Source organism: Monodelphis domestica, chromosome 2, assembly GCF_027887165.1.
Source record: "Monodelphis domestica isolate mMonDom1 chromosome 2, mMonDom1.pri, whole genome shotgun sequence".
Classification (NCBI taxonomy): domain Eukaryota; kingdom Metazoa; phylum Chordata; class Mammalia; order Didelphimorphia; family Didelphidae; genus Monodelphis; species Monodelphis domestica.
In genome coordinates this window covers 387979866-387999775 of record NC_077228.1, presented here as the reverse complement: position 1 = coordinate 387999775, position 19910 = coordinate 387979866, and the positions used below count along the sequence as shown (strand labels likewise).

Below are 19910 nucleotides of genomic sequence, written 5' to 3'. Positions count from 1 at the left end.
GTATTCCATAGTAATTCATTCCTTTGGGCTAAAAGATTGCCCCTTATTAAATAATTCAGCTGTAGAATTCTAACATCTCCATTTAGAATGAGCCCTAAGACCACCAGTCCCTCAAGTCAGTAAATGGTGTATTTACCCAGCCTTGGGATAGCACTTTGAAATAATTTACCTACTAACAATGATCTGATCAGCAAGTCTAGGAAAAATCTTCAAGCTATATAATTTTTATATTTTTAATTAAAAAAAATTTTAAACCACAATGCCATACTTTACCTCACTGAATCCATTATATTGGTAATAATTTTTAAAATAATAAAATCTATTTATCATATATAATATAAAACAAAATTATAAAATCCCAAATCTAGCAATTCACTAGTTCTTGAAACCTCCCCTGAAACTTTCTCCTCAATCTGTTGTATTCTTTTACTCCAAAACTCATAAAAAAAAATTCTCTCTTAAGCTATGTGTTTATTCTTCACCTATGAACCACTGTAGCATATCAGTGGAATGTCCCAGATTTATTTCCTTGATTGCCTTTATCTAGTGCTGATCAAAGCTCCACAGTCCCTGATAACTCGAACTTGTGGTTACAAAATTCCTTACAAGTTCCATTTATTCCTGAATTTGTGAAAGTATTTCCCCAAAACTTACATTAAAAAATTTGTACCAGCCTCCTCAATCCCCACCCCACCCCCACCCCCCCCACACACACAAGAAAAGTACAGAGAAACTGTTTGGAGGCTTAAATTTTGTCCAAGTAGCTTCACTCCCCAGTTCCTCTTTAACTGGTCCACCTCCCTTTATGATCTATATCTATCAGCAAAGAAAATGCTATTTCTTTCTGTGTTTGGCACATAGAAGGTGCTTAATAAATACCTGGTTGATGAATTAATTGTTGCAATTAAGCTAGCATGCCTACATGCTTCACTGGACTCCTTAAACATAAGATATTTTTTTAAATAGGTTTTTCTCCCTCAGGTTGGCAGTACCGAAGGCACTCATGACCTAATCCCACTATGGATAAACACAGAGGTTTTGATTGGTTACATTTTTACCCTAAATCAATCTCTCTCTCTCATTGGGCAACTTGCTTCCCTACCCACAATTACCTTGAGTGAGGACTTACCATATTGGTACCAAATTTAGTACAAACACCCAAATAATCTCAGCCCAACTGTAGCTAGGAAAGCCAAAATGCAATCTGCCAGCCTCAGCCTCCCCAGACAGAAGGGATATCGGTTTATACCACCAAACTCAGCAAAATTGTCAAAAATATTATAACAATCAAGCCTAATTGCCATTCTTATCTAAAGTAGTAGAACCATTTTAAGAAAAGAGAGCCTCTTTATTCCTCATTAGAGTATGTGTTTCATTAAGATATATGGACACTTAATAACTGATACACTTAGAGTGAAAATTGAGGCATTAGAATAGCATCCAATATAGTCTTCAAGGCAACAAATGTTATCTTTGCCTTCTTTACATTTTTTCTTAATGACTTTGCTATCTACAAAAAACACATGCACACCCAAAATTAAAATGTTGGCACAAACAAGCCCAATATAGCTAGGATCAGAATGGAAACAGTTAACTCAGAAATATCTTTTCAGCAAATTTCTCTGCTATATATCTCATTTTCAAGCTAGATAAGGATTAGATTCAAATTATAAATATGAATGGCATTTTCCAATTAACAAATGGTCAAAGGATAGGAACAGGTGGTTTTCAATTCAGTAAATCTAACCTTTCTATACCTTTGCAAAAAAAATGATGCTTTAAATTACTAATAATTGGTGACATGAAAATTAAAACAAATCTGAGGTCCTAACACTCATTAGATTTATGATCCAACACACATATACATACATGAAAGGAAAATGACAAATGTTGGAGAGGCTGCAGGAAAATAAGTTAATTAATACACTGCTAGCAGAGCTGTGAATTGTTTTAACCATTCTGACAATTTCAAAATATACCCAAAGAGTTTCCAAATTGTACAGAATTTTTGACCAAGTCCAATTGATACTAGGCCTGCACCCAAAGAGATCAAATAAAGATGGCTAAAACTTTCATGGATCAAATTTTATAGGGGAAAGGGACCAATTTCTACAAAAATATTTATTGCAGTTCTTTTTTTTTGTGGTAACAAAGAATTGGAAATTGAGAAATTATTCATCAATTGGAGAAAAGCTGAACAACTTGTATATAATTGTAAAGGAATACTATTGTATTATAAGAAATGACAAGCAAGATGATTTCAGAAAAAACTGGAAAGACTTATTTACTTGAACTGAGGCAAAGTGAAGTGAGCAGAACCAGAAGAACACAATAACAGCAGTATTTTTTTTTTGATGAACAGTTGTGAATGAACAAGTTATTATCCACAATAAAGTGATCCTAGATAATCCCAGAGACTCATAATGAAAAATTCCATCTGCTTTCAGAGAAGTGGTAGAACCACTCTAAGAAGAGAGAGCCTTTTTATTCCTCATTAGAGTATGTGTTTCATTAAGACATATGGACACTTAATAACTGATACCCTTAGAATGAAAATTGAAGCATTAGAATAGCATCCAATATAGTTTTCAAGTCAATAAATGTTATCTTTGCCCTCTTTACATTTTTCTTAATGACTTTGCTATCTACAAAAAATACATGGAATTTTAATACAGACCAAAACATACTATATTTCATTTTCTTCTTTCATTTTTAAACACTTACCTTCTGTCTTAGAATCCATACTGTATATTGGTTCCAAGGCAGAAGAGTGGTAAGGGCTAGGCAATGGGGGTTAAGTGACTTGCCCAGGGTCACACAGTTAGGAAGTGTCTGAGGCCAGATTTGAACCTAGAACCTCCCATCTCTAGACCTGGCTCTCAGCACACTGATCCACCCAGCTGCCCCCTCTTTGTTCTTTTTTGTTTGTTTGATATCTCTTATGTAAAAAAAATGTTTTTTACGTGAGTCACATGTAAAATTTATATCAGATTGCTTTTTTACTCAGGGAGAGGTGAGTTGTTGGAGAAAGGGAAGGAGAGAATTTAGAACTCAAATTTAAAAATATAAATGCCAAAAATTGTTTTTATATGTAATTGTGGGAAAATAAAATATAAAAAAATTATTATAAGATTTAGTGTTTATAGCAGCTCTTTTTGTAGTAGCAAAGAACTGGAAATTAAGGAGTCTATCAATTGAGAAATGACTGAACAAATTATGATATATGAATGCAATGGAATGCTATTATGCCATAAGAAATGAGATAGTTTCAGAAAAACTTGGGAAGCCTCATATGAATTCAGAGTGAAGAAGCAGAAGCAGGAGACCAATTTATATAAAGTAATGTAAAAGTAAAGTATTGTAAAGACAAACCTTTTTGGGGAAAAAAAAACTGATTGACCCAATGACTTGATTATACCATGATTATAGAGGAACAATGATGAAGTGTGCCACCCCCTGACAGAGAAGCAATGGACTCTAAATACACAATGACACACGATTTTAACATGGCCAATGTGGGAATTTATTATGTATGCTTGTTACAAGAACTTTGTTTTCTTTTTCTTTTTCTTTTTTTGTAGTGGAGGCAGAATAACTGGTATAAACCTCCTTCTCACAAGTCTGGCACACTCCCCTACAAGTACATACCAATAGAAAGGGAAGTGGTACCCAGCTTGGAAAGCAAACATAGCAAAGGATCCTGGGTGCCAGAAGTCTTTCTCTCTCCATGGGATATCCATGCCTTCTAGTCTGTTTGACACTGTGTCACCTGTTCTGGTCCTCCATAGTTTCCAAGGTCTTTCTCTGGTTAAGGTGTGATAGGAGGAGCCTGAAATTAAAATATTCTCTTCTACCTCAAGGGTAGTGTTTGGAATATCACTGTTCACTTAGATCTGATTCCAACTAGCTTTGGCATGACCAAGATTCAAGTCAATATGAATAGACTTCATGTAACACCTAGGAAAGTATCCAGAACTTTGTTCAACAACAGTGAAAAATTCAGATGTATTCTCACTTGGTAAGTGTATCAGAGCATAGGACCTTACTCTTCACTGGGTGGGGGTGGGGGGGATGATTTAATTAATTGACTTCTCAATACACTATCTTCCAAGGTGTCTGACACCACCAGACCAGAGTCAAACTGAATGCAAGAAAGACACTAGAAATTGAGGAAGAAGTAAAGGGCATTTTAATGCATTCTTCTCAGCAGAATGAGCGTGCATGGGGGAATTCCTCTCCTAAGGAGAGAAGCCCATTAGATATAAAAATTATCTAGCTGTTATTGTTTGAAAGATGAGAAAGAGAAAAAGAAAAAGCAAAATTATTGCTTGAGGAATAGGTAGAAGAGAAAATTCTTGACAGTAACACCTTGGGGTGACTTTGAGGGTCCCAAGGAAATAAATTGATAACAATTTTCTTATCTGGAAATCTCTAGAGCCTCTCCTGGTGAGATAATGATCATCTTATAAGGAAAGGTTTCTAGGACTGTCCTCATTACAAGCCCTGTGGGTGAGCTAGGGCAGGGTTCAGTTAGTATGTCCCCATTTCTTAAAGTTAATTTTTTGTCACAAAGGATTATTGTTATATATCAGAAATCTCTAGAAAAATGGAGACTTGAGCAAATCCTATAGTCAGTATTCCTTTCACTTTCTCATACTCAACCAACCCTCACCTCTATCAAACACTCACAAAATAACCTCTTTATTGCCTTTCTTAGCATTCCTAGTCAGATAGTTTCTTCCTGAGTTCTCTTTGACTTTTCTGTGGCATTTTTTGCCTGATGAGGAAACAGGAAGAATAAATAGTTATATGATGATATGATTACCCTTTAATATGATCACGTGTATATATGAAGCCCTTTCAAGAGTATTTTCTTCCTTAATCAGTTTTCATCACAGATAAATCTTGAAATGTTTTTGTTTTCCTCCATTTAAGATGTCCTGTTTCCGCCTTTTTCCTCACCAATAGTTTGTGGGGCAATAAAGAAGAGAAGGTTGGAGAGGAGGATTCATGATATATAAAAATTATATTCCTATGTTTCCATAGTAACCATCTCAGATGTATCTTCTCTCTGATAGACACTCTTAAAAAATATCTTGACTTCTACTTTTAACTGCTTAAGGATATTGGCCTGTGCTATATGGGTAATTTAAGGGATTTTCAAGAGTAATTTGAATTTATTTGTTTTCATCTTACTAACATTAGTACCTGATTCCTATAGAAGACTCAATTTTCACTGTAATTTTTAGATGGTTACATTTGCATATATTGATAGGATCAAGTTCATATCTCTACTATCTGTGCATGATCATTAACATTTTCTATTTTCCAAAAATACTTAAAAACCCACTTACATTGCTTAAACATCACATGCTATTTCAACACTTTGAATTTCAGCTTTTTGACCCATATTGCAATTATGGATCATATGACATAGAGGCATAGAAGGTATAAGCGGCATGACATACAGCATATTATTTGATAGCACATTAAAACCTCAATTTATTTTAACACCCAAATATAAATGGTGACATTTCCATCCAGATTTAAAATCTCTATATAACATTCATATTGGATTTAGTGGGATGCTGTCTATGAACATAATTAGAATTCTTGTATTGTTCATGTAACTTGAATGTCTAGTTTAAGCATTCTAGCATCTTACACACTCATTTAGCTACAATGCAGCAGAACTCACATTGTGGTAATAGGATATTGATTGTACAGTGTTTGGAGACAAAGAACTTGTGTTGTTGTATTTTAGATACATGCATGATGTTGCAGCAAAATATCCGAGTCAATATTCTTTGTCAAATATGCCCAACGACCACCATGCTCAATGATGATTTAATTATAAAATATAGAATTTCTGATGAGATACCATTCATCTTACATTAACTTCAGGTAGCAGTTATTGTACTGACCTTGAAAGACTTTAATGTTAAACCAGAGTGAAAATTCAGTTATGAAGCTCATTCAGATCCATTATTTTTCTCATTATTTTTATTAAGGGGGCACTTAAACATATTTGGTGCGACTTCCAAACAGAAAGAAATTTTTGTTTTATTTGTATAGCAGTCTCATCTCCTATTCTCTCTATCTGGTACATATCTTTGAAAAGATAAGAACCTTATGTCAAATTTGAATATATATATATATATATATATATAATCTTTCTTTTCTGTCTTAGAATCAATACCTAATATTGGCAAAGGCTAGGCATTTGGGCTTGAATTACTTAGCCAGGATCACCCAGCTAGGAAGTATCTGAGACCAGGTTTGAATAGGATCTCTTGTCTCCAGGACAAGCATTCTCTCCAGCTACCCTGACACAATATATTTTAAAGACAGTTCCTTCCCTTACCCCTATCCTAGGACCATCTCTGGAAATGGATTCCTAATGGCATTCAAGAAGAGCATATAGGATGGGGATGGGGGGGGAATACTGTCTGTGTAGATAGAACTAAATGACTGAATCCTATTCTGATTCCTTATCATAACATGGAGGGGACCTGAAAGCTTTAAAGATTATCCCACCAGAGCAAAAGATCTGACATGTCCTATAAAGGAAAAAAAGCTTTGTTTATGGACTCAAAGTAAAATGCATATGAGATAGGTCTTTTGTTCCAGACCAAGAGCCTGCCTAGCAACATTTGGAAAGACTCCCTGTTACACTGGTCACAAGGTGATGATGAATTTGGGGTCATAGTTGTTCTCTTTCTTCTTTGTTGCTTTTTTAATGACTTTAAACACTCTCCTGGGAGTACGGTAGCGCCCTTTACAAAACCAAAGATGTTAGAAGGAAGGTGTAGGTTTAGGGTAAATGTAATTAACTTCATTTTATACATGCTAATTTGAGAAACTTGTGGGTCAATGAGGTAATGATGTCTGTCAATCAGTTGGTAATGTGGAACTGATGGTCAAGAGACATGTGAGGACCAGTTGTAGATTTCTGAGTCATCTGCACAGAAATAACAATTGAGCCTATGGGAAATGGTGAAATCACTGAGCTTGTAAAGAGAAGAACTAAGACATAGCTCTAGGTTACACTATCAAGGAATCTGAGGAGAATCAATCAGGAAAGTAAAAGCATGATGGAGAAAATTTCAAAAAACAGAAAGGTAAAACACAAGGAAAGAAAAATTCCCCAGAAGGAGGGGATCATCATCAGTGTCAAATGCTACAGAGGGTTCAAGATGGATGAGGACTAAGAAAAAGATCCCATCATCCAGAGATTACTGGCCACCTTGAAGAAAGAAATTTTCAACAAGTGGTGGAGTTGGAAGCCAGACTGAAAGGGGTTAGGGAGTGAGAAATGAGGAAGTTGAAGCTATGTGTATTGATAATTGTTTTAAAAGTTTGTCTTTGAAAAGAAGGAAAGCTGTAGAACAATAGCACAGGAGATGACAGGGTCAAGGGAAAGGATCCTTAATAAAAGGATGGTGGAAAAGATTTGAGTAAGTTTGTAGATGTTAGCCAAGGAGGCTATGTCAGAGAAGTATGTGCCTGACTAGACCACAAATCCCTTTGATAATAATGTAAGACCTCTTCACCTTACACCTAGACCATTACAATCACCTTCTGGTTGGTCTCCCTGCCCCAAATCTCTCCCATATCCATTCTCTGTTCAGTTGCAAAAGTTTTCTTCCTAAAGCAAAGATCTAAACAGGTCAGTGCACACATAGTCAATAAACTCCAGTGGCTCCCTGTTGGGATCAAATATAAAATCCTCAATCCAACTTTTAAAGACCTTCATAACCTACCCCCTTCCTACCTTCTTGGACATCTTACACTTTATCCCTTTGCAATCTAGTGACACTGGTCTTCTGTCTCAACTCTTTGCCTTTGCATTAGCTATTCTCCATGCCTGGAATGCTCTCCTGCCTTACAAAACATTTGGTCAAATTTACTATTCAATATGCAATCCCTTCAACAGCATCTGTGATAACAGGGCATCAGCCTCTACTTCAATATATCTAGTGATAGAAAACTCATTACTTTCCAAAGCTTTTTATTCACTGGTTAGAGAGCTGTTATTGTTAGATAGCTCTTACACAAGAAAAACCTGCGTCCTTGCACCTTCTATGCATTAGTCTTCACCTTTTCAATGTGCCTGCTTGATATTTTCTTTAAGAACCAATTCAAATTCTACCTTCTCCATTGTCTCACATGATTCAGGTCAAAATAATAAGATTCGCTAAGCACTTTTTATGCTCCAGCCAGTGTGCTAAGCTTGGAGAATTCAAAGAAAGACACTCCCCCACTCCCAAAAAAGTCCCTGCTCTTAAGGAGCTCACAGTTTAATAAGGAAGACAATATACAAACTATGTATGAAGAAGATATAGGTAGGGTAAATTGGTGATAATCTTAAAGGGAAGTCACTAAGACCAAGGAGGATATGAAGAGGCTTCAGTTTTGTTTGCTTGCTTGTTTTTAAACCCTTACTTTTATCTTAGAATTGATACTAAGTATTGGTTCCAAGACAGAAGAGTAAGGACTAGATAACTGGGATTACCCAGGATCCCACAGATAGGAAGTATCTGAGGGCAGATTTGAACCCAGAACCACTCATCTTCAGGCCTGGTTCTCAATCTACTAAGCCACCTAACTGCCCCTGAGAGGCTTCATTGTTATCACTGCTGCCTTTTCCTGTTATTCACTAGCCATTTCTTTAAAGATTGATTCTAGAATTTTCCCAGAAATGTAACTTCATCCCATCCGGTAAACAATTGATTTTTAAAAAGACAATCCCCACCCTCAAAGAACTGACAATATATAGGGGCATACAACACACAAAAAGAAGCAGAAAAGGGCAAGGGGGGGAGACATTGGGGGACACCCAGCAAAGATATCTTGTGCTGTGAGCTGAAACCAGGAAAAGCAGCAGATTCTAGATGGAGTGATCTGAGAGTCCATATTCTGCCCTCTAGAAAGGAAGGCATTGAGAGGAATTTGGTATTCTGCCCTCCACCCTCCTAACCCTGGGGAAGGAGCCTGAGGGAGATGGAGCCGATCATGTCTTGAGTTAGCAGCACTGTGATGAGTTGTCAATGATGAGCTTATCCTAGGAAAGGCATATTTTTCTGTGAAGTTCAAACCAGACAGTGCAGAAGATGTAAGTGGAGTCAAGCTCACTAACCTATTGTTTACAGAATGTTTTCTTCTATTTAAAAAACAAACAGTAAAACATTTGCCCCTCTCCTTTCCTGATGTACTCATCCAGTTTGCCATGTTTCTTTAAAGCAAGGTCTGGTTCTTATTGGTATTTGTATCCTCAGTGCCTTAATGTCTATTGAATTGTATATAATTGTTTCACTAAATTGTAGCCTCCTAAGAGAAATAATTGAGTTATATGACTCTTTAAATATGCTGTGCTTCATATAATATCCTATGTATAATAAACACTTAATAATATTTGATAGGGTTTAATGATGATGATAATTCTATTCTTGGTGGTCCAGTACATCATTATGACCTGGAAATGACCCTGGTTCTGAAAAGCTAATTTTATTATTGAAATACAAGCTCGAATAGTTCCTAAACTGGGAAGGCAATCCAGCAGACAATCCTTTAAGGACTAGTCCAACTAATATAGAAGAGAAACATATCAGATAATTGGACAACAGTTGAATAATGTAGTTTGCTTCAGCAGCTCATAAAAACTAACCACTATGAGGTGAATGATCCACAAACTATGAAATAAAAGCCCCCACCAATAAAATGATAGATCTGTTAAAGTAAATAAGTAAAAAGAAAATGGCAGTGATGACTATGCATCCTTATGGAATAACACAGAACAAGTCTTTCCTCATCATTAAGAAGATGAGGAGCTAGTTAATGTTATATGAAAATTCAAGGAGGATGAGGATGGAGAATATGTCTATGTGAAGAGAGTTATGAGAGTGGTAAACATGGAAGACATATTTCCACCACTGAGGGGTGGTGAAGAAATGAAGACAGCAAGTGAAAACTATTCTTTCTAGATGTTCCTCAGTAAAGGTGAGGAGATGGGATGATAGTTTGATTCTAAAATTAATTCCAAGGTTAATGTGAGAATTTTTTCTTCTATAATAGAGGAGGGTTAAAAATACTTTCAAGAACTAGAAGAAAAGACTACAAGACAAAAGCATTAATAGAGAAAGATCCAGGATATCATCGTCATTGTAATCAATATCCTTTAGCTGTTGGCACTATTTAAAATAACACAACTTCTAAATTACTAGAGTAAGGAACTACAATTTCTTGTCAGTTTGTTTGTAGAATACTCTTTTGTCTCACTTAAACTCCATGGATTATAAAGAAAGTGAAAAAGGATTCCTCACCATTTTTTTAAACCCTTACCTTCCATATTAGAATCAATATTGTATATTGGTCTAAGGCAGAAGAGCCGTAAGGGCTAAGCAATAGGGGTGAAGTGACTTGCCCAGGGTCACGCAGCTGGGAAGTGTCTGAGGTCAGATTTGAATCTAGGACATCTCTGGCTCTCAATTCACTGAGCCACTCAACTGCCACCACTCCCAATCCCCCAATTTTTTAAAAGTAGGGATGTAAAAATTAAATTAATCTCTAGTAACAGAAATATTATATTTTATGAGGTCTATTAAGGATTATTAGAATCAAGGATACAAAATAATAAACCATGTGCCTAGAGCTGATTAGCCCATTCAAAGCTTACTCACTACATCTTGCAAATGCCAAGTAGAGATAGCGCAGAGCATAGAAAAGTTTAGAAGAGGCCAAGGTAGGCATTGCTGCCAGTTTAAATACTAATTGTGATCTCGCCCAGGAGGAGACTCAGGTAAGATTATAGAAAATTCTGGGAAATAACAAGGACTTCTGGGGATTGAAGTCTAGGGTTCAAATCTCCATTTTACAAATTCCCCCTGAGGCCCGAGGAAGACTAGTCTCTCTGCTGGGTCTTGTAAACATATCAACTTTGAAATTATAATAATTTGAGGATAAGAGGAAAAGAGAACAAAACCAATAATTGCTAGACATATTGACAAAAAGCCAGTTAGCGGACAGTCCCCTTTGGAATGAAAGTATACATACAAATAAATGTTCGATCAACCACACCTAAATTTCATTCTTGATCTTCTCTTGCAGCTTGTGGTCTGTGGTGTCTTTTCCAAACAGTTCAGTTTCTGGAATCGGAGAGGTATCATGTTTCTTTATCTAAAATTTCTCTCTCAAGGAATTTAAACTTTGCAATTTAAAATGATAATAATTTTACATACCCCCCCCAAGAGGGTGATTGAAAAACACAGGAATCACTTAGGGATGCATGGCTGAGTTAGGAGGTATATGAATCAATTGGTAAGAGAAATCAAAAACAAACAAAAAAAAACATCCAAATAAAAAAGATAAGTTCTGGATGAAATATAGACTATCAAAGTCTTATGTGTAAAAATTCCAAGTAAAGGAAAAATAAATCTATAACAGGTCCTTGAATCAGGGCCCAACTAAAATGATATAAGCAATTAAGCATTTACCCAGTCAGTAGCCAGGAATACAGAAAATTGCCACATTATGAAAGACAGAAAAGGGACTAGATTATAGTAGCCAGGTAGGGTACTGGGTCAAGTTTATTTGGGAAAACTTTTCCCTAAACCTATCCATTCTTTAGCAACAACAGACAACTTCTACTTATGTGATACCAGGCCATGAGTTCTTCAACATCTCTTACATGTTTGATCTTGTACAGAATTCTAGGCACTAGAAACATTGAAAATCTCCACCTTGAATTTATAATGAACGGAAGTCTAGACTTCAATCCCCAGTATAGTATATAGTATAATGTAAGCATGATAAATCAACTTTCTCATAAAATCTTTTCTGTAATAATATTGCATTTTTTAAAATAATTATCTTGGTCCATCAGCTAAATATATGACAGAATTTTGGAAAACTTTTATTACATGTAATTGGAAAAATAAAATATCTTTGAATTTAAAAAGAGACCTTTCCAAGTTCTCTCCTACACCCAGATGCACTTCTCTCTTGAGATTATGTTCCATTTGTTTTGTATATATCTTGTATATATAATTTTTATTTTTGCTTATTATCTTTCTCATTAGAATGTAAGTTTCTAGAGGGCAAAGACCATGTTTTTGCCTTTCCTTGTATCCTCATTGTATAGCACAGTGCCTGGCACAGAGTAAGCACTTAAACTGACTGATAATACTTAAGAAGTTATATTTGTAATAAAATAAAATCCATTGCCTCAACTCCTCTTCTCTCTCTCTCTCTCTCTCTCTCTCTCTCTCTCTCTCTCTCTCTCTCTCTCTCTCTGTATATATATGTAGTCTCATTTTAAAAATTAAAACACTAAGATCTGCTATTTTCCCCATTATCAGTATCCTCCTGATAATGTATTCTTGATAAATCTTTATTTGTTTAAGCATTCAGACACTATAAAGGAGCTCTAAATGTTAACTAATCTATAAACATCTCCACTGACTCAAAATGTTGGCATTAGATGCTCTCAAATTACTTTTATCCTCTGTCACTAGATAAGAGAAAAGCTTCATTTTTTGGTCTGCTAATGAGTTCTTGAACCTTCTTCCTATGGCACCTACCCCTTTTTATGTCCTCTTAAAGAGAAGATCCTGTTGATAATACCTGATTCTTTCATCCACTCCAATTCTAAAAGGTACTAAAGAAAAAGACTGTAGCCTTGTATCCCTCATGGATAGTTTCCTCAGTTAAGATCAGCTTACTTTGGCTATGTCAACCAACCCTTCTCTCTCATGCCTGTCATTCCCTTCATCTATTGAAAGAGAATGGAGACAGATTAATGGGCCTTTAACATATAATAAGAGTAGAGTGAAGAGAGGAAGATGATAGATATGACAATTTAGATATTTCCTTAGAGAAATAGTAAAAAGAAATCAGTAGTCCTGAGCTCCTCTTCTCTCGTGGGTACTAGTCTATACTTTCATTGTGATATTCTAGAATAAGAAAAGAAATGAATTATATGAGGATAATAAAGCAACCATAACAGAAATGAAGCCATTTCAGTTAAAAATAGCCCTTTAGTCAAACATATAGTGAAATGGTTATGACTTTGTTTAAGAAAAAATTATGAATATTTTGTCATTTTAGCTATTCAACTATCTAAATCTTTGAATATATTCTTTCAATTATTCTATATATTACATAAACATAAAAAGATAATAACTAGAGCATTGTCTCTTTTATATATATTTTTTTTAAAACCCACTTCATTTAGGATCTTATGGAAGTACTACTATTCCTTGGGTTTTAGAACATGGCTGTATGCAAACAAAGATTCTGCTCTAAAGGAAACTCTCCAAAACTATCTAAAACAAAAACTATCTTCCTTCCCTTCAGTCACCACATCCCAGATCCTGTACTGCAGTAGTCAATCAATCAAAGCAACTTAGCACAACAAACTTATTTTTAAGTGTAGTGTTTATAAACAGCACACCAGCAACACCTAGTATTTACATGCTAACATCCTCCAAGGAATTCCAGCTGCTTGAAAAACTTTAATCAATCCTTTGTCACATCTGTGCAAAATAGTTAGCTAGGAGATTAAACAGTCTCTGCTCAATTTTGCATACTAAGGCACAATAGGATTTAGGGACTTTCCCAAAGTCCTTAAGAATCACTGTTTAATCCTATTATTTAAAGTTGATGTTTGTGATTGACATTATGCCTAGCACATAGTAGGTTCTTTAAAAAAAAAAGCCTTACCTTCTGTCTTTTTTTTTTAAAACCTTACCTTCCTTCTTGGAGTCAATACTGTGTATTGGCTCCAAGGCAGAAGAGTGGTAAAGGCTAGGCAATAGGGGTCAAGTGACTTGTCCAGGGTCACACAGCTAGGAAGTGTCTGAGGCCAAATTTGAACCTAGAACCTCCTGTCTCTAGGCCTGACCCTCAATCCACTGAATTACCCAGCTGCCCCCACCTTCTGTCTTAATAGCAGTTCTAAGACAGAAGAAAGAGTAGACATTTGGAGTTAAATGACTTGCCCAGGGTCACATATCTAGGAAGAGTCTGAGGTCACATTTGAACTCAGGTCCTTCTGAATACAGACCTGGAAAACTATGCTATTTAACTGTCCCACACAGTAGGATCTTATTGATTTGGCTTGACTTTGCAGACTGAGGCCAAAATCAGAGACTTGGGGGGTTTTCTAATACTAACCCAAGCAGTGACTCCCTTATACTCTTCTCAGTTTTTCTCTTTTTTTTTTTTAACTAGCTAGCTTTCAATTGGTTCCAAATCTTACTGGTGGCATTTCCTCGTTATATGATGCTGGACAAGTCATTTAACTTCTCAGTGGTCTACACAACTTTATAAGACTATAATACAAATGGCAGAGAAGTCACTGACCAACATTGGTAGAGGGAGTTGCTTGATACTATAGTTTCCTATGCCAAAGCAATCACAAATTTAGTCCCTATTCTATACAAATCTTAATTTGTAGACTCCTATACAATGAAGTTTCATTCAACAGGAATTGGTTAGATGGCTCAGTGGATAGAGCTCCAGACTTGGAATTAGGAGGACAGTGGTTTAAATCTATCCTCAGATACTTCATAGTTGTGCAACCTTGGTCAAGTCACAGAAATTTCATTCAATAAAAGTAATTTTAATACTTGGAACATTTAATTTCTAATTGTTGTATCCTTCCATCATAGTAGAGAAAGGTTCACTGGAAAAGAAAAGTTTTCTTTTTTTCATTAATCTGCAGCAAAATAAACCATGAGTTCTTAGTTTGAGAAGCCTTTGGCTTTTTTTTATTTAATTAATTAATTTAGAATATTTTTCTATAGTTACATGATTCATGCTCTTTCCTTCCCCTCCTCCCACCCCCCCCATCCCTGTGGCCAACATGCAATCCCACTGGGTTTTACATGTGTTATTGATCAAGATCTATTTCCATATTATTGATATTTACACTAGGGTGATCGTTTAGGGTCAATTTTCCCAGTCGTAGCCATGTGATTAAGCAGTTGTTTTTCTTCTGTGTTTCTCCTCCCACAGTTCTTCCTCTGAATGTGGATAGTGTTCTTTCTCATAAGTTGGAGAGCATTTGGGGAAAATGAAAACTATTAGAAAGACACAACAGGTTTTAGAGCTAAGAGGAGCCATAGAGACTACCTTGCTTTAATGATGGTAGAATTGAGATATGTCCTTGAAGGATGCAAAAAAGAAGAACTAGAACCCAAGTCTTCAGACTATGAACACAGTATACTGACAAGGGAACCGTCCACAGAGGTCTCCTCATCATAAAAAAGAAACAGAATTCCCTGAGTAAGAATTCCTGCCTAGAGAATCTGAACCCAGGACTTCCCATTTCTAGAGCTGGCTCTCAAGTCACTGAGGCACCTAACTGCTCAATACATTACAAATTTCCCTTAAAGTATAAATGGGTCAGTCCCAGCCAAGACAAACTAAAGTCTAAAACATGAATTTTGGAAGAATGGGGGAGTACAACATAAGATAAAATGCTAGATGATGAATAATTATAGATTATGCTTATGGAAGGCATCATGATTTACTTTTTCCATAACAGCGCCCTAATCAAAAAGCATTTATTAAGGGCCTACTATGATCCAGAAAATGTTTGAGTATCTAGAGATATAAAGGCAAAAATTAAATGGGCCCCCTCAATGGACAGCTAGGTGGCACAGTGGATAGAATGCCAGGTCTCAAATTGGGAAGACTTCTCTTCCTGGGTTCAAATCTAACCTCAGGTACTTATTCGCTCTGTGACCCTGGGCAAGTTATTTAACTCTGCTTCAATTTCCTCATCTATAAAATGATCTGGAACAGGAAATAGCCAACCATTCTAGCTTCTTTGCCAAGAAAACCCAAATGGGGTGAGAAAGAGTCAAACACAAGTGAAAATATAACTGAACAACAAACATAGTTCTTGCCCTCCAAGAGCTTACTTTCTATAGGAGGAAATCACACACATACACAAAGGTTGGGGTGAGGAAGCACCAATAGTTGGATGAATAACAAACAAGCCTCATCTAGGAAGAAGACTTTGAACTAAGGAATGGAAGAAACTCATTATAAGAGGCAGTGGTGAGAAAGTAACATATTTGCAGGCATAGTGGAAAGCCTGAGCAAAGGTAGAGAAATGGGATATAAGCAGGAGCATACTTTTAAATATTTAACAACCTGCTCTCCTGGGGGGGGGGGGGGGTAGGGAATTGTACCATGACACACTTTTAAGCTTACTCTCCATTACTAATATTTTCCTCATCTTTTTAAATGACAACCCACAAAACAAGAAACCAAACCCTAATTTGGAGCATTTGCCAAGGTTCAAATGCTTACTGTGAAAATTTAACAATTGACTCTCTTTGGCTGGTCAGAGCTGGTTCCAGCAAACCACTTGAGATAGGTCATGCATTAGAAACAGCAAAAAGGCCAGTTTGACCCCTCCAGAGGCTAGTATAAGTATAAGAATAAGCATTTTACAGATAAGAAAAAAATGAGATCATTTAACCAAGGTTGGTGACAGACCTGGGATTTAGATTCAAGTCTTCCTATTCAAGATCCCTATTCTTTCCTTTACTACCCTCTGCCTCCTACCTTGGCTACAAATTAGCAAAGCTGATTTCCTTATGGGGTGCATTGACCATTTTTTATTTGTAATTATAGTTTGTCTTCTCTTTAGAAGTAATCTATTCCCATATTCATTTCTTAGATATTTTCTTAAATATTTAAAAGTAGAGTAATATACATCCTCAGAACACATTGCTTTCATTGACATTCTCAGTGACATAGCATGCTGATTACTCTCTTCACAGAGTTACAATTCAAGTCCCCTGTTTTCTTAGTTTTGCATATTTTTAATAATAACATGGCCTAGTTATTTAATCCCCTGACTGGATTTTTCAAATAAAGCATCTGTCTCACATCTAGTATCCCCATTAAAAAATTAGACTGTTTCTTCCTGAAGATCCTTCATGTTTAATGGAACAAGAAAGCTATCTGACACACTAGAAAAACAAGACCCTGCCCTGATTTCTGAAAGTGAGGAATTAGTTTATATTATTTGTGTGGTTAAGGCAGGTTTCTTTTTTTTTTTTTCTTCCTGTCTTTCCTTACTCAAAAATCTTTAATAATTCCTATTGCCTTACAGGAGTCTTAATCTTTACTTTTTGTTTTGTTGATTATCTATACTTCTAAAAAATGATGGAGAAATTATTAACAATGCAAATTAAGCTTAAAAATGTATTAAGGTATATATTTCCCAAAGAACTGGTTATTAAATGTTTGCCAGCATACTCCTGCCTATATCCCATTTCTATACCTTTGCAAGGTTCTCCACTATGCCTTTAAATGTACTGTTTTCTCTCTACTGCCTCTTATAATTTGTTTCTTTCATAGCTCAGCTCAAATACCTTCTTCTAGGTAAGACTTTTTGTTATTCATTCATGAACTTTTAAAAACATATTTTGAGAACTATATTTCAATATAATTGGTTTCAGGGGCAGTTGGGTAGCTCAGTGGATTGAGAGATAGGTCTAGAGACAGGAGGTCCTAGGTCCAAATCTGACTTCAGATACTTTCTAGCTGTATGACCCTGGGCAAGTCACTTAACTCCCATTGCCTAATGTTTACCACTCTTCTGCCTTGGAACCAATATAGAATATTGATTCAAAGGTGGAAAGTAAAGCTTTAAATAAATATATGTTTATATTTCTATAAAAGTATTTATATTTTATATAATATATTTATATATTAATATATAATATTAATATGTATGATTGGTTTCCTTTCTAAGCCTTTGAATTTCATTTTATACATTTAAAGACACTATTCTGAGAAAGAGTCCCTAGACTTCACCAGACTGCCAAAAAGATCCACAAGAAAAAAAGCAGCAATGAATCCCTACTTTCAGATACATTATGAACCCTTCAGTCAGGCTTTTAATCCCCACCACCATCCTATGACTTTCCAGTCTTGTTTCCTTTTTTAAACAACAAACTCTAGTTTCCAACCAGATAGACCTACTAGCTGAAATCTATCTGTATGTGACATTCTGTCTTCTGCCCCCATGCCTTTGACCAAATGATGACCAAAGTCTAAAATTTATTTCCCTCTCATTTCTGCCCCTTAGAATCCCTAGATTTATTCAAAGTTCATCTCAGATGTCACTTTCTTTGATACTATTTCTAATCCCTACTCAGACCCTCTAATTAACACTTGAAAGCTGCTAAAATTACTATTATAATGGGCCCATGATCACCTGGGAAAGGAGCATTCACATAGAAAAGGTCAGGAACCTGCTTTTGAAGACTAGTGCCCTCAAAGCTATGGCTTTTCAAGGAAGGGTAGAGGTTTGCTAGACTTAGACTATCAGGAAAACTGAGCCTGGGTACTGAACTTCTCTGTATGTTTTACCAACATCCTCATGGGCTGGCCATCAATTGCTTTCTTATGAACCCCATATTTCAGGAGCCACCCCTCCTAGGGATCATGTCATCCCCCTCTGACCACTTATCAGGGCAGTGGAGGTCTATGTGACTCTTCCACCCCCCATTCCCAGAGTACCTATTCAAGTTGAAAGCAGTATTTGTCCAATCTCCTGTTCAAAATAATTCATCAGCCCACCTAAAGATTAAGCCTCTCCTTCCAGGCTCACATGAGTGATGCATTCAGCCTTTTGGCTTTCTGAGGGGGAGCAATGATCTTTAGCAAGAGTGAGTGCTTCACTAAAGGTGATTTTTTAAAAAGGAGTCACAAAGAAAATGACTAATCCATTTTCGAAGAAAGATTGGTAAAGTGTGAAGGCACTAACTTCATTTAGTATACACAATATTATCAAGACACCAGTGATAAGAACTCAAGTGATAAAAATTATGTCAGGTTTGCGTTTTTCTCAGTGAGCCTTGCTGATCTTCAGAATGATGCGTTTGCTTTTCTTCAGTTCAAGTTAATCATTGAAGGTGTTCAGACTAATAATTGACTAATTTCCATGGAATTAATTTTGCTTAGGACAAAATGTATTCCATAGTCAAAAAGTGTCAGACCATGATTGAAACCTGTGTTGATGTCAAAATTATTCATGGCTCCTTGCTCTGTCTCTTTTGTGTTGATTTTACTGAGAAATACAACAACCAAATCCATAAGGCTGCTAATGCCCAGCATCAACAGATCCATCAAATTCTCAAGAAGATGATGGAAGCATAATCCTGGAGGTACAGACAAATTACCAGAAAGAAGCTGTCAATAAACTGATTGGAGACATCATTAAAAAAGACATAGACTTGCCAATCCATTTCCTTTCTCTATGATATATTTGTTCAAAAAGTCAAGATGTTCAAAAAGGCAAAGTTTGAATTAGGAAGGCTAATGTAACTACTTGGGAAAAGGTGATGGTTCTAGAGACCCTTCAGAAGATGAAACAGGCACAAATAGAGAAAGAACTGAGGGATATCAGCTACCAGCTCAGGAATCTGTCTTAAAATAAGAATAAAATAAAATAAAATAAAAGTTGAAAAACAAAAATGTATATTACTTAAATAAATGAATTTTTAAAAGTCTGGAGCCTTTTAGGAGGGGACTTTCCTCACGAGGTAGATTGTAATAGCCCTGAGACAGACAGCACAGGGTGCAGAAGACCTTGGGAAGAATGGGCTCCCATTAACCCAATCTGTCAAACACTTTTTCTGTTTGTTGTATGACTCTTCTGTTCAACTGATTAATTTTTTTTATATTTAAAAAAAACCTTATGTCTGTCAACTGGGGAATGACAGAACAATTGTGGTGATGTGTGAAGGGGAGATTTTGGAAAGGAACAAGAGTGCAAGCAGAGTGACATGGAATGTAGTTGAACCAAGAGAAGCAAGAGCAAACCTGTCACTCTGCTTGTACTCTTGTTGCCTTTCCAAAATTTCCCCTTCACAGATGATGGT

General features: G+C 36.0%; 1 pseudogene; it reads left to right on the top strand.

Annotated features, from left to right (window-relative positions):
• The first annotated feature begins 16955 nt into the window (after positions 1–16955).
• On the top strand, positions 16956–19548 carry LOC100618405 (40S ribosomal protein S3a-like; annotated as a pseudogene).
• The last annotated feature ends 362 nt before the right edge of the window (positions 19549–19910 follow it).